Source organism: Lactuca virosa, chromosome 3, assembly GCF_052849685.1.
Source record: "Lactuca virosa cultivar CGN04683 chromosome 3, Lactuca_virosa_CGN04683_v6, whole genome shotgun sequence".
Taxonomy (NCBI): domain Eukaryota; kingdom Viridiplantae; phylum Streptophyta; class Magnoliopsida; order Asterales; family Asteraceae; genus Lactuca; species Lactuca virosa.
In genome coordinates, this window is record NC_136428.1 from 424936229 (window position 1) to 424951486 (window position 15258).

The following is a 15258-nucleotide window of genomic DNA, read 5'->3' on the forward strand; positions in this document are numbered from 1 at the left end:
TAGGGGTGAGTTTTCGGCCAAGGGGGTGGTGGGGGTTTACGGCCGTGAACAAGGTTTACGGTCGTAAACAGGGTTTACAGTCGTAAACTGAGTTTGCGGCCGTAAACTCCTCTGGAAGGGGGTGTTTGGCCCGGATACTGTGCTTTGACTTAGAAACCTCGTTTTTGAACCCAAAACTGAATTGGACCGAGCCTAGAATATTTAATTAAGCTCAAAATAATGACAGCATGAGCAGAAATAAATTCCAAATGGATTTATTTTTAACGATTTGAACGAAAGAAATTTCGGGTTGTCACATCATCCCCCCGTTAGAGGGAATTTCGTCCCTAAATTCGAGCATATAATACAAATCAAGGATTTAGAAAGAGATGCGGATATTTCTGTTTCATTTGATCCTCGCGCTCCGAAGTGAATTCAGGTCCCCGCTTGGCACTCCAGCGAACCTTCACTATCGGGATGCGACTTTGTTTCGTTCGTTTGATCTCTCTGTCCATGACTTCGACCGGTTCTTCCACAAAGTTGAGGTTCTCGTTGATTTCAATCTCGTCGAGAGGAATCACAAGTGTCTCATCGGACAGACACTTCTTTAGGTTCGATACGTGGAAGACAGGATGGATGTTGCTGAGCTCCCGTGGTAACTGGAGTTTGTATGCCACGGGACCGATCCTAGCAAGGATCTCAAACGGTCCAATGTACCTTGGGTTTAGCTTTCCACGCTTCCCAAAGCGTATCATGCCTTTCCAGGGTGAGACCTTCAGAAGGACGCGGTCACCAACCTGGAACTCCAAGGGTTTTCGTCTCTTATCGGCGTAGCTCTTTTGTCTATCTCGCGAGGCTTTCAGTCGTTCCCGGATTTGTACAATCTTCTCAATTGTCTCTCGGATGATCTCAGGACCAGTGAGAGTACTGTCGGGGACTTGACCCCTGGCTAGCTGCGTGTCACCCACCTCAGCCTAGCACAGAGGGGATCTGCACTTACGGCCATAGAGGGCTTCAAACGGCGCAACCTTGATGCTGGTATGGTAGTTGTTGTTGTAGGAAAATTCAACCAAAGGAAGATGAGTGTCCCATGACGCGCCGAAGTCGATGACGCAGGCTCTCAACATGTCTTCCAATGTCTGAATTGTTCTCTCACTCTGTCCATCAGTCTGTGGATGATAAGCCGTGCTCATATCCAACTTAGTTCCAAGAGCCTTCTGTAGTGACTGCCAGAACCTCGATGTAAACCTGCTATCTCGATCGGAGATAATGGATGCAGGTACACCATGAAGGCGAACTATTTCTCGAAGGTATATTCGGGCGAGTCTCTCCATCTTGAAGTTTTCTTTGATTGGTAGGAAGTGGGCGGATTTTGTCAACCGATCAACAATTACCCAAATGGCGTCGTGCCCACTCGGAGATCTGGGTAACTTGGTGATAAAATCCATGGTTATCCTTTCCCACTTCCATTCAGGTATTTCCGGCTGCTGAAGTAAACCTGAGGGCTTTTGATATTCTACTTTTAGCTTGGCACAAGTCAGGCACTTGCTCACGAAAGTAGCAATTTCCGCTTTCATGTTTGGCTACCAATAGAGTTGTTTGAGATCCAGATACATCTTATCGGAACCTGGGTGAACGGAGTATTTAGACTTATGAGCTTCGTTCATGACAACTTCTCTGTAACCACCGTACTTTGGGGTCCAGATCCGGTTCATGAAGTAGTACACTCCGTTTCCCTTAAGCTCCAAGTTCTTGTCCATTCCTCGCAGTGATTCATTCGCCACGTTCTCTGCTTTCAAAGCTTCCACCTGAGCCTCTCTGAGTTGCACGGACAAATGGGAATGGATGGTCATTGTTAGTGCCTTTACCTTACGTCCTTAATACTCCTTTCGACTGAGGGCATCTGCTACCACATTGGCCTTGCCGGGATGATAGCGAATTTCGCACTCGTAGTCACTGAGTAGCTCTACCCATCGCCGATGTCTCATGTTTAACTCCGTTTGATCAAAAATAAGTTGCAAGCTCTTATGGTCGGTGAAGATAGTGCACTTGGTTCCATAGAGATAGTGTCTCCAGATCTTTAACGCAAAGACCACTGCTCCCAACTCTAGATCGTGAGTTGTGTAATTGACCTCGTGCGTTTTTAACTGCCTCGAGGCGTAGGCGATAACCTTTCCTCGTTGCATGAGCACACAACCTAGGCCCTGATTGGATGCATCACAATAGACCACGAAGTCTTCCGTCCCTTCGGGCAGGGACAAGATAGGTGCGCTGCATATGGCCTTCTTCAATGTTTGAAACGCAATGTCTTGCTTGACTCCCCAACTAAAGGTTACACCTTTTTGTGTCAGGGTAGTTAAAGGCTTTGCGATTTTGGAGAAATTCTGAATAAACCGGCGATAATAGCCCGCGAGACCCAAGAATTGACGGATTTCTGTGGGTGTCTTTGGTGCAGGCCAATTCTCTATCGCTTTGATCTTTGGAGGGTCCACGTGTATGCCTTCCTTGCTAACCACGTGACCGAGGAAATTTACCTTCCTGATCCAGAATTCGCACTTCGAAAATTTCGCGTATAGCTTTTCTTCCCTTAATGTTTCCAACACCTGCCTTAAGTGCTGTTTATGATCATCCTAACTCCGCGAATAGACAAGTATATCGTCGATGAACACAATCACGAACTTGTCTAAGAAAGGGAGGCACACCCGATTCATCAGGTCCATGAATACTGTCGGTGCGTTGGTCAGACCAAAGGGCATTACTACAAACTCGTAGTGTCCATAGCGAGTTCGGAATGCTGTTTTGGGCACATCATTCTCATGAACCCGCAACTGATGGTATCCTGATCTTAGATCTATCTTCGAAAAATAGCTGGCTCCCTGAAGTTGGTCGAAGAGATCGTAGATCCGGGGTAAGGGATAACGGTTCTTGATGGTCAGCTTATTCAACTCTCGGTAGTCAATTCACATCCGAAAGGATCCATCTTTCTTTTTCACGAATAAGATCGGAGCTCCCCAGGGTGAAGAACTCGGTCTTATAAATCCCTTGCTGATTTGCTCATTGAGCTGGCTGGATAGCTCTTGCATTTCTGCTGGCGCTAAACGGTAAGGAGACTTAGCTACAGGAGTAGCTCCGGGGATTAAGTCAATACGAAACTCGACTTGACGCTCGGGAGGGATTCATGGGAGATCCTCAGGGAAGACATCAGTAAAGTTGCAGACTTCGGGGATGCTCTCGAGGTCTTTACCCTTTTGTGTCTCATCAACAACATGAGCTAGAAACGTATGACATTCCTTCCGCATGTACTTCTAAGCTTTGATGCACGAAATGATACGGAGGTTCGAACTGAGCTTATCACCGTAAATCATAAGGGTTTCGCCAGAGGGAAGATTGAGACAAATAGCCTTCTCGAAGCAAAGAATATCAGCACGATTGGAACTCAACCAGTCCATGCCGATAATGACATCGAAGCTCTTGATGGACACAGGCATAAGGTCGATGGGAATGGAGTAATTGTCTAGGGTAAGAGTACAGCCTAAGAATATGTCGTTAGCGCTCTCTTTCTTTCCGTTAGCCATCTCGACGGTGAACGTTTTGGTTAAAGGTTGGGATTTACATTTGATTAGGTGTTTGAATGCATGACTAACAAAACTCCTCTCCGCACCAGAATCGAAAAGAATGCATGCATGAGAGTTGTCAAGGAGGAACGTACCCGTAATAATGGTAGGATCAGCGACCGCTTCCTCCTGGCCCATCGCCAGAACTCTTCCTGTATTGCCACCAGTTGTTGCCTTGGGGCAGTTTCTCCTGAAGTGCCCAACCTCTCCACATCCATAACAAGCTTGACCAGCACCCGCTCCCGCAGCCTGGTTGGTTGGTTGGGTTGGCACCTTGCAGTATCGAGCTGTGTTTCCCTTCTTTCCACAGCTGTTGCAATTCAACTCACGGCAGGGTCCGTGATGATGGAAGTTACACTTGTTGCACATGGGTAGTTTTCCAGCATAACCACCGGTAGGAGATTGGGTGGTTGGGACAGTAGCTGGAGCAGCAGCAGGAGCAGTAACAGCATGAACTGCCACTGTTTGTTGTTTCTTGGAGGGCTCCTGCAAAGAATGACCCTTGCGTTTGTTCCAGAATTTCTTATTCTTCTCACCACTCTCCTTTTGCGGCTCAGCGACTGCTGATGACTCATCCAGATCGATTCCATGATCGATCAGAGTCTGAGCCAGATCCTTGGCGCTCTCAAATGTGGCCGGCCTCGCAGCCAAGACATTTCCTTTGGTTGGTTGGGTTAGTCCCCAAATTTACCTCTCGATTTTCTTGCTTTCTGGGGTGACCATTCCCGGACAGAGGAGAGCCAGATCACAGAATCTCGCGGTGTATGCAGCGATGTCAAAACCCTTCATCTTCAAATTCCAGAGTTCGTGCTCCAACTTTTGCACTTCGCCCCTCGGGCAGTATTCCGCAAGCATGAGTTCCTTCAGTCTTTCCCAACCCATGACATCAGCCACCGGCAGGGTTAGGGTTTTGACTCGACCATTCCACCAGGTCAAAGCTCTGTCGGTGAAAGTGCAGGCGGCGAACTTCACCTTGTTTGTTTCGGAACAGGAGCATATTTTGAAGATGGATTCGATCTTCTCGAACCATCGAGTCAGAGCGATGACACCTCCATTTCCGTCGAAGGACTTGGGTTTTGCAGTCATGAAGTCCTTGTAGGAACACTCCTTTTGATGTCCCTGACTTCCATCTTGTCTCTGTGGGTCGGTTCCACCTCCAGCCCCACCAGCATTCACTTGTGCCATTGCTGCAGTCACGGCGGCTGTAACTGCTGCCTGAAACATGAGGGGGTCGAACTGAGGGGGTGGTGGTGGTGGCGGAGTGTTGTCGTTTCTTCTGATGGGTCTTGGTCGTGGAGGCATCTTTCTCTAGAAACAATCAGGAAGAAGAGGATGGTAAGTCCTCAAGATATATGAAACAAGATATATCTCATCCTGATAACAAAAGTGTTCTACCAAGCAATAACCACAAAAAGGTTACTAATGCAAGCAAGTTATCGCTTAAGGAGGAAGAGGTAGCAATACTTGAAATGAATCTGTATACTGAGTTTGGCTCTAAAATACTCCTATAGTATTTTATGTGGGATGATTTTGGTAAGTTTTTAGGCCTGCTGTAATACCACAGTCACTCCCAAGCACATGTTGGTCATGTCTCGACTGAATATAGTTGATCAGGCTATATTCACCCTAGACATGCTTACATAACTGCCCAGGTTTAACCGCATCGTTCCAATATCCAAATACTTTTATTCTGTTCTACTAGCGACACGAATTATGTTATGTATGCATGCTCGTATACTTTTTATAAAAATACTTATATTTTTGAAAGTATACTTTTAGCGTAGAGCACTTAGGCCCGTTAGTGTTTATAGTTGTATACCATGTAAGGTTCGGTATACTAGTTCGCTATAAACAAGGGCTCTGATACCAATCTGTCACACCCCAAAACCAGAATGGCGGAAACGTTATGGGGTGGAGGACGTCATGTGTAGCATCACAACCAATGAATAATAGCAATCATAGCAACACAACCATTACAGTGAAAACTTAAATAAAAATGTTTACATCAGTTTGAAACTTTGTCTGATACTTGTTTGGATTAAATCAACTAGCTTTGTAAAGTATAAACATAAAACTCTTATTGCTCCAGCTTCTCAAAAATCCAGCATGTACCTGTCTACTGATTTCCTGAGGATACAAGCAGTTTGTAAATATCAGCATAAAGCTGGTGAGTTCATAAGCGGTATTTTGTAATGAAAACTTGATGAGCTCGTAAAAGTGTTCGTATAGTTTCAAGAAAATCCGATATTTTCTTTAGTGAAAATGTAGTGTTTGCAATTCTGTATAAAACCATGAATAACTGTATGTTCCCAAGAAAATCTGATATTTTCTTTAGTAAAAATGTAATGTTTGCAGATCCTGTATATAACCATGAATGTTCATTACTGAAAACTATAGTGATATGCGAAAATAATACTTCATGTGACTAGCTAATGCTAATCATGAGGTATAAGTATTTCGTACGTGATACCATTGTATGTTTAGTTCTGTCTGAAAAACTCTGAAAGTCCTCCAGTTGTAGTGTGTATTAGTTCTATTTAGTATAAATAAAACTGTTGAAGAGTTCCAGGTTGTAAACTAAAGATGATTTATACATAATGTGAGTCGCATAACCATGCTTGATATGACTAGATACCTTTCCAACGTTCTTCAGGCGTCGAGTTAAATGACATTTGTACACCCCAGGCGTGCCCGCCTAACTGTAGCTAGCAGTCCAGGTGTGGGATTGTCAGTCCCGAATAGATCTATTCACAAATCTCACGCTCTCCCTCCAGGAGACTCTGGTTATACTATGATAGGATTTATCCCTGTATACCTAAGGGTACAGTATTGAAGTAGCGCCTCACAGTATCGTACAATCTTGTTTACATGTAGTGTAGTAGAGTTCTACCATAGTGAAAATCCGTATGTATACCGTATGTAGTGATAATTACAGTTATGAATACTATGATAAAATAGTAAGGTAAACTGTAAACTATTTATGTCTTGGTACATATGTTTAACAGTGAAAGTTTCTGTACTTGTTATGTTTAAGAAAATCCCAAACTATACCGATTATAGTTTGCATGCATAACGTAGTGAATAGCGTGTCCGGAAAACTATGCAATTTTAGTGAAAACGTCCATTATGCTCAACACAGTACAAAATGGTTAAAGTATGAGATTTGCATAAGTTTTGAAAACATTTATGTTTAGCTTGTATTCCCCCCCTGAAAACATTAAAAATACGGAAAATGTAGGGGTATGAACTCACAGTTTGACGTAAGATCTGAGCATAAGGTCGGTGCGGATGCTGAGTGTCAACCGATGTTTCGTACGCAAGTGGATCCTATTAACATATGTAAAACAATTTATCATGGAAGGAAACCACCTTAGGGACTAGGAAACACTTGAAACTAAGTGTTAGAATCACATGCGATTGAAGATGGGGAGCTTGCGGCCGTAATCAGGAGTGTACGGTCAGGGGTTTGCGGCCCAATAGGGTTCACGGCCCACAAGTTTGTGGCCCAAGTGTTTGCGGTCCATGGGTTTACGGCCCATGGGTTTACGGCCTGTGGGTTTACGTCCCATGTGTTTACGGCCATAAACACTTGGTGAAAGGTGTGATTTTTGGTGATTCAAGGTCCTTTCTAGCCTCTTGGAAGTGTTCTAAGCCTCGTGCATAGCTAAAAGGGGTGTTTAAGGTCAATCTTTGACCAATTACTAGGGTTTACGGCTAATGAGGGGTGTACGGCCGTACACAGGGTTTACGGTCGTAAACCCTTCGTGTTCATGTCTTTTGGGTCGATTTTTAGGTGAAAATCCAAAGGTTCTAGCAGATATCAAGCATAGGGAGTAGTTACTTACTGTAAGAGGCTTGGAATGAGGTTTTTAGCCACCAAGAACTAGTGTGTGTTCTTGGTGTTCTTGGTGAGAGAGAAAATCTAGACAAAGATGAGATTTAATGAGATAGGAACATGGATTTACCACTAGATAAAGGAATGAAGCAACTATTAGAGGTGAAAAACACTTACAACTTGAAGATCTTGAAGAATTTTCGATGAAGGTAGAGAGAGAGTAGAGAGAGAAAGCCTTTAGCGTGTGTAGAGTGTGAAATGAAGGCCACTCATCCCTTATATAGGGTTGAGTTTCCGGCCAAGGGGGGTAGTGGGGGTTTACGGTCGTGAACAAGGTTTACGGCCGTGAACAAGGTTTACGGTCGTAAACTGAGTTTGCGGCCGTAAACTCCTCTCGAAGGGGATGTTTGGCCCGGATGCTATGCTTTGACTTAGAAACCTCGTTTTTGAACCCAAAACTGAATTGGAACGAGCCTAGAATATTTAATTAAGCTCAAAATAATGACGGCAAGAGCAGAAATAAATTCCAAATTGATTTATTTTTAACGATTTGAACGAAAGAAATTTCGGGTTGTCACAAAATAAACTTGAAGTTACACTCCTTTATACCAAAGTGACATCACTTTAACCGAAGTAACATCATTAAGTTCTTTATTTTATAATAACAAGAACTAATTAACATAGAACTAACTCGGTTGTGATACGTTGGCGCAGATGTGGTTGCATACAAGGCTTATTTTGCTGATGATTGGGGATGGCTTATGGTTTGTTTTCTGTTTAGACAATTGTTTTTTTCATTCCTTTTTGATAGAAAAGATAGCAATCAAGTATATTTGGTATGGGTTTAGGCAAATGCACATTTTGATGGTCTTGTTTTGCTTGGTGAGGACATTTTCCAAGTGAAGATGTCCAAATGTATGCTACTACAAGTGTACTTTCTGACATGGTTGCATATTTCATGGTAATTGCTAACTAAACCTAATCCAACGTCAATAATGTGTCAATTTTATAGGTTATTGGTGTGTGGCATGATCTGGGAGGAAATTCATGAGCGGGTACAATTTCTCTTTCTCTTTCTGATATCAATCTAGAAATAATGGGATGTGCCAAAATATTTTAGGGGACTACTCAAGTATGGTGTTTTTCTTCTCTTCCCTATTTTTTATGTTCCTTTTTTGTAATATATGCGAGATATCACCAAACTAATTTCAATGGTTTGTTTTCATTAATAGTTGGAAAGCACAAAATTAAGAGAACAAGATTTAGCTTTTTTTTTGTTTGTTTTGTTTATTCGAATTAATGGATTTCATTCTTGTATTTCACTTTGCGCTTTCCATTTGTTTGTTTTGTTCATAAAACAGAAAAATTACATTACAGGTGATGGCCTGTTTTTTGGTAATGTTGCATTATGGTGGAAGTTGACTGTTTTTTGGTAATGTTGCATTATGGTGGAAGTTGACTTTAACAAATGGCATAACCAAGGAAAGTTGGAAAAACCTTAACCCTAAGGCAGATAAGGAATGAAGGCTGTCCTTCCAAATCATTGGTGAATGCTCATGCGAGACCATCTCTTTATTATAAAGACTTTAACCCTAAGTCCTAAATCAAAACCATTAACCCTTATCATAAGGGCATGAACTTGTGCAAACAAAAATAGAATTTATCTTTGTATGGAGAGGGTTATAACTATTCGTTGTCACAACACCAAATGATGACAAAATGTATCTGAAATTTATGTATTAATATGTTATATTGTGCACCGATTTATGGTCTTTCATGTTTATAATCGATTGATTAATGTCAAGTTCATGCTAAGTAAAAGTTAATTTATGTCTACATTTTGGAAAATATAAATTCCAATATTAACTTGTATTCAACGTTATGTATTCTTGGTTTTCAAAGCAAAATTTTATATGTTTTCATATTATTGGAAATATGAACCTAACTATCTATAGGGTTAGGATTAAATATGAACTACAAATATTGTGTTAATGTATGACCACTTCTTGTCCATTGGATTAAAAAAATGAATAATTGTGATTTGAGGGTACATATTATTAACATAGTATAGCATGCACTATATAATTACACTTATTTAAGTATAAAGGTATTTTAGTCTATTAACCAATATTAAAAAAGGAAGATTACTTTGTTGCCCAGTTTAATGGGATTTTTATTAAATACTTATATATCTTATTTTATAAAATTAAATCTGGATAATTACATCATTTTTTTTAAAACGCACTCTCATATGATATTATGATGAATATATATTCTCTTTTCATTCTTAAAGAATATGAGTTTAATCAAATGATTTTTAAAAAATTAACATGCTTAAAGAATACAAATTTTTATATCCTCAAGAATAACAATTTGCATTAAAATGATAATAAAGTTTATTGCGTTGCTGGCACTTTTCTTTAAAACTCATGTAAAAAGTAACATAAGTAAGAATTTCACAAAACACAATGCATTCTCTAAGAATATGACGATTTGTATAGAATTTATGTAGTTGCATTCTTTGATAAGTAAGCAACATTCTTTAAGAGTAACAATTATTTTTGAAAGAAATAAAAACATTTTTGAAAGTAATAACATTAGGTGCTAATAATAATTTAAAGACATTCATGTAAAAAGGTAACACAACATATAATTTCATAAAACACAATGCATTATGAAAATATGAGCATTCTCACTGAATATATATAATTGTATTCTTGAAGAATGTTACTCTTATTAAGTGGCTGGGAATGAAAATGAGTAAAAAAATAATAAGAATTGGTGAAAATTTAAAATAATTATGTGAGATTGAACATTTCAAATTAACAAAACATACATACATTTGGAACCATTCTAAAAGAATACATGAAAATAAAAGAGAATATGTAACAATAAGTATGAATGAAAAAAAGAATATGTAACAATAAGTATGAATGAAAAAAATTATTGGAGAATGAACTTGTTCTTTGCCACTTTTACGTCTGCATGTTAACGCACTCAAGCTTATGGTCTTTAAGGCTTCCATTAGATACACTGTACAAAAAAATAATAAATGTTCACGAGACAATAAACATAATTAATCAATTGATACCACACTTATATTTTCCCTTGTGTTTTTGCTTTAGAGAGCTTTCGATCCTAAGCATCCTTGGTAGTGACAAGTGTCACTTTACCTCCTGCAAACTAAGGACGATCATCAGCCTCATTTTCTTATGTCCGAGTTTACAAATATTAACACCATCAAACCCCATGATCAAGAATTCATGAAAACTAAGGTTGTGTTTGTAGTTTGTTTCTGGGACGGACGCAGGATTCTGTAGTAGGTGTTGCCGGTCCGTAATAGGTGTTGCCGATCCATAGTAGGTGTTGCCGGTGGCACATTTTATAGTAGAAAAAAGAAAAAAAATCGAAAATTTTGCACTACGTTGGGAAAAACTAGGTGTTGCCGGTGCCACCGTTGGCACCATACTAGATCCGTCATTGGGTTGTTTATATAATTACAATTTTCTCCTTTTTAAGGGGTAACTAGGGAACACAACATCTTATATTACCTTTTTCATTTAACCACAAAAACTAGTTATAAAATTTGTAACAATCATTTCATAACTAAGGCATTAGATGCCACTATGTAATATTCAATTTTTAAAGAATTCTATTATCAATGAAACATTTAGCAACAATATATTTTTACAGTAAACATATAACCATAATATCTTTTAGAATTAACTTTTGAATTTCAAACATCAACATTCTTTGAGAATATCATTCTTAATCCACAATTTTGGTAAAAAAAAAATCGATTTGACATAACATGTAATGTAAAAAAAAAATTACCTTGTTTCGAATCAAGAATAAAATTATCCCTCCTTGATGCTCTTACTGATTTCTGGACTCCGGATAAATATATTAATAGCAAAATTGAATTTACATTATAGGAGCTCTTGACAAATGTTAATTCTTATTTGTGATTAAACAAAATAAGAATCTAAAAATAAAAATATTTTAAATTTAAAAAGCTTCCTATATACCTACATCACGATTTATTTTCTTATGAACATTACTTTCATGGATTCTAATATTTTGTGTCAACGACAATTACAAGGGATAAATCCCTAACAATTGCTTTAAGTAAAAATTTAGTTATTAAAATAGCAAAAGAGCAACAATCTGATAAGCGATAAGCGCAAGAACATGAAGAAAAGTTCAAATTAAAAAAAAAATTGTATTTGAAGATGACGATGTAAATGTAAGTTTCTAATTTAAAAAGAAAATTGGAGAACAAAGTAGAAGGAAACAGAAGTTCGAATAAAAGAAGGAAGTAAAAAAACTTACCTGCTAACCATTAATATTAATCTGTTGATGATGTAGATGAAGATCTATCGTCGGATAAGATTACAAACACCAAAGAAGCAACGCCGGAGAAGATCAAAACGCGTCGTCTTTTTTTTTTTTTTTTTGTGTGTGTGTGTGTGTTCTAGCGTTGTAGAAATGGAGGAAGAGAGAGTATATGAGCTACCGGTAGAAAGATGTTGATAAAGATTGCAAGATTTGAATATTTCATTCCATAAATTTAGCTTTTAATTTTTGGTTATATAATTAATTAATCAAATAAGATTACAATAATGCCCCTATCAAATGATTAGTCCAGAATTGATTATACATTCACCCAATAATATATAGAGTTTATATATTGTGTGAAACATTGGGGCGTGCTCTCAATATAAATACATATTACAGTTTTCAAGTTTAAAGGAAACGGCTACTGGCTACCGGCTAATTCAAGTCCAATGACAGATCTAGTATGGTGCCAACGGTGGCACCGGCAACACCTAGTTTTTCCCGTCATAGTGCAAAATTTTTGATTTTTTTTCTTTTTTCTATTATAAAATGTGCCACCGGCAACACCTACTATGGATCGGCAACACCTATTACGGACCGGGCAACACCTACTACAGAATCCTGCGTCCGTCCCTGTTCAAGTCGGGTTCATTCTGTTTACTCACGTTCTAAACTGGATTTAGTCATAAAAATTTAGATTTTACATAACGAGCCGGTATTTTGCTGGTTAATTCTGGTTTTAATTACTTGGTTCAATAACAAGTGGTTTCTGGTTTTAATTACTTGGTTCAATAACAAGTGGTTTTTGGGTATAATAAAACTGGTATCAAGGCTGGTTTTCAAAACCATGATTTAGACGCATTTAATGGTATCAGTTGTATGTTAAGTTGTTTTATTACAGAGGATTAGAAGATGAGAATGTTTAACCAACAAGCAAGTCTATGCTCTTTTTGAAATTCATGAAGCCAGCTGATCTCATGAAACAAAGGAGAACATGCCCCCAAAATAAACCAATATGGTGACTTTATAATATACATCAGATTAAGAATTAATTTGAAGAAAGAATAAACATAGTAAAAGTAAGTAACTGCAATATTAAAAAGGGTAACGAAAAGACAATCAGTCGCAAAATCTTGCAATCCATCCATGTTTACTAACAGATGATTATCCCAAAAAAGGAAGTTTTGATGAGATAGAATATTAATATTATTTGGTTGCAGTTTGCCTGCCATCTGGAATAGCAAAGAGAACAATGGGCTTTGAAGGCCTTTCCTCTCCAACTGCAATATGTCTCCACGCTTCAGTCTTCTCATATTTGAATCCCCAACACCCCCAATCTCTTTCTTTGTATCCCTCTTCACCACATCAACAAAATCCTCTTTTTCTTCCACCTGCATCAAAAACACACAATTAATTATATAAGTATAACTTCCATAACTACAGACTTAAGTCTATAAATATCGACACTTAAGTCTATATTTTACTTCACTCAAATCTTTTCCTATAAATATCGACACTTAAGTCTATAATAAACATAACTCAAAGTAAGAGGAGTAAATATAAATTAAAGATGTGTAAAAATAAGAAAACATATGTTGCTCTGTTGAATGCTTGAACCCGCTCCCTAATATAACAATAATTGCTTGCAAAACTGAAAAAATGTTTTCAATCTCAAAATATTGAAAAAATAATAGCTTCAATACACCATCAACATCAACATTTACATGCTCTTTGCAAAATAAATACTAAAAATAAAAACATATTATGAATTTATAATTATTACAAGATACTTTACTATTGAACACAAAATTAATTCTAACAACAAAAATAAAATAAAGATACATTTGTTGACTATGATATATGATTTTATTAATTAATTAATGTTGGATTTTCATTTTTACCTGCTGAATAAAATTTGTGTGTAGCTAAGAAGTGATAAAGTTCATAGTTACCTACAATAAGCTAAACCTTTTGTAGCTTCCTCAAATGAAGAAGTATTGCTTTTTAATTTCCATTTCTTATTATGGTTTCCTGCCCTCCACCTGCTCCAGGCTCTCTTCTTCTCCTCAGAATCGTCGACCTCCACCAACTCCTACCGTAGATTTGTGTAAATGAAGGTACTGATTCAATCCCACCGCCTCTCTTATCAGATATCTTCCGTTTCCGACTCCACTCCACCGTCTTCCTTTTATCTCCCACCGCTTCTTCATCTCCATCCTTCTACAGGGTTTCTCTTAGCAGATCCTCTATTCGCACACCGATGAGGAGCACGAACGCAACAGATCAGGGAGGTGGGGAGGATGGTTCGATGGTGGCAAATCTGTTGAGTAGGGGAGTAGTTGACCCCCGGTGGCCCCTTTGTGGTGTAGTCTTCGTCTGGTAGAGAGAGGGAAAAAGAGAAACACGAATGGAAATAGATAACGGGCTGGATTGGGAAATCTCCACCGGCTCTTAGCTTGATCGGAGAAGGACGAAGGCTTCAGCAGGAGCTGTCGTCAACTGTGATGGAAGAAAAGGGCTGCTCCGGTAGCGGATCGCGAAGGGGAGGAGGGAAAAACTGTTGGTCTTGTGGTGGTTCTGTGATGTTCAATCGAAGAAGAAGAAAACAAAATCAGCAACAGTAAAGGTTGGATGGAGGCTCGCCACATCCGGTTAGTTCATCGGTCCTTCTTCTTCTCCACTTCGTGGTGTTAGATGACGCAAAGATGAATAGATGTAGATGGTGAACGTCTTAACGAACCCTAATTCAAGGTAATTTCTTTATCCATTTTCATTTTTCTTTTCTGAAAATTATGGAATTCGACTTCATTGTTTCTTGTTTCTTTGTCTTTATTATTGGTAAGATTCACTTCCTGTGAAGATTAAATTCTCAGCCACAGATGATTGCAACTATATCTCATTAATGTGAGTATTCAATTAATTCACTTAAGGTAATTGAATTTATATATATTATTATTTTGGGTACGGTTTTTACTTTCTCAGGTTTCTTTTCATAGCAGATCGACAGTTCCTTCGATTTAGGGTTTTATTGAAGTTTAATTATGTTGAACACAATTTCGGGTATGTGTTCTATCCATAACCGATTCTTTGTTTTCATTTGATTTCAATTAAACAATGACATTCATGAAATTCATCTTATGGGTTTTAAAATTCATTTTGATTGATAAATCAACAGGTTAGCACAAACAATCATCAATTTGTTAAAAGTCAAGATTGTTACTCATTTTTTCTGTGGATAAAACCAGGTGCAAGGAAGTTGATGAATTCACAGTTATGGCACGACTGTGAGCAAGTAAGCTTCTTTCACGGTATCTTTGTAAAGAAAAAATTACAAGTGATTCTATCCATTAATAGAATTCTTACTTTTTTTACTGTTTCATTCAAGCTTGCAGCATGATGTGAACCTGATGAAGTTTTTCATGAAGCTCACAATCCATGTTTCCCATGGTAGGAACTAAAAGCCGGGAACAAGAGAAAAAATCAGGAAAAAAA

The 15258-nt window shown here is 38.4% G+C and overlaps 1 long non-coding RNA gene across 1 annotated transcript; it reads right to left on the minus strand.

Annotated features, from left to right (window-relative positions):
• Window positions 1-10206: 10206 nt before the first annotated feature.
• LOC145163222 (uncharacterized) lies at window positions 10207-11373 on the minus strand. Its single transcript, XR_013739655.1, has 2 exons — window positions 11263-11373; window positions 10207-10461 (listed from the first exon to the last, which is right to left on the minus strand). It is a non-coding gene; the product is annotated as an uncharacterized LOC145163222 (long non-coding RNA).
• Between the last annotated feature and the right edge of the window lie 3885 nt (window positions 11374-15258).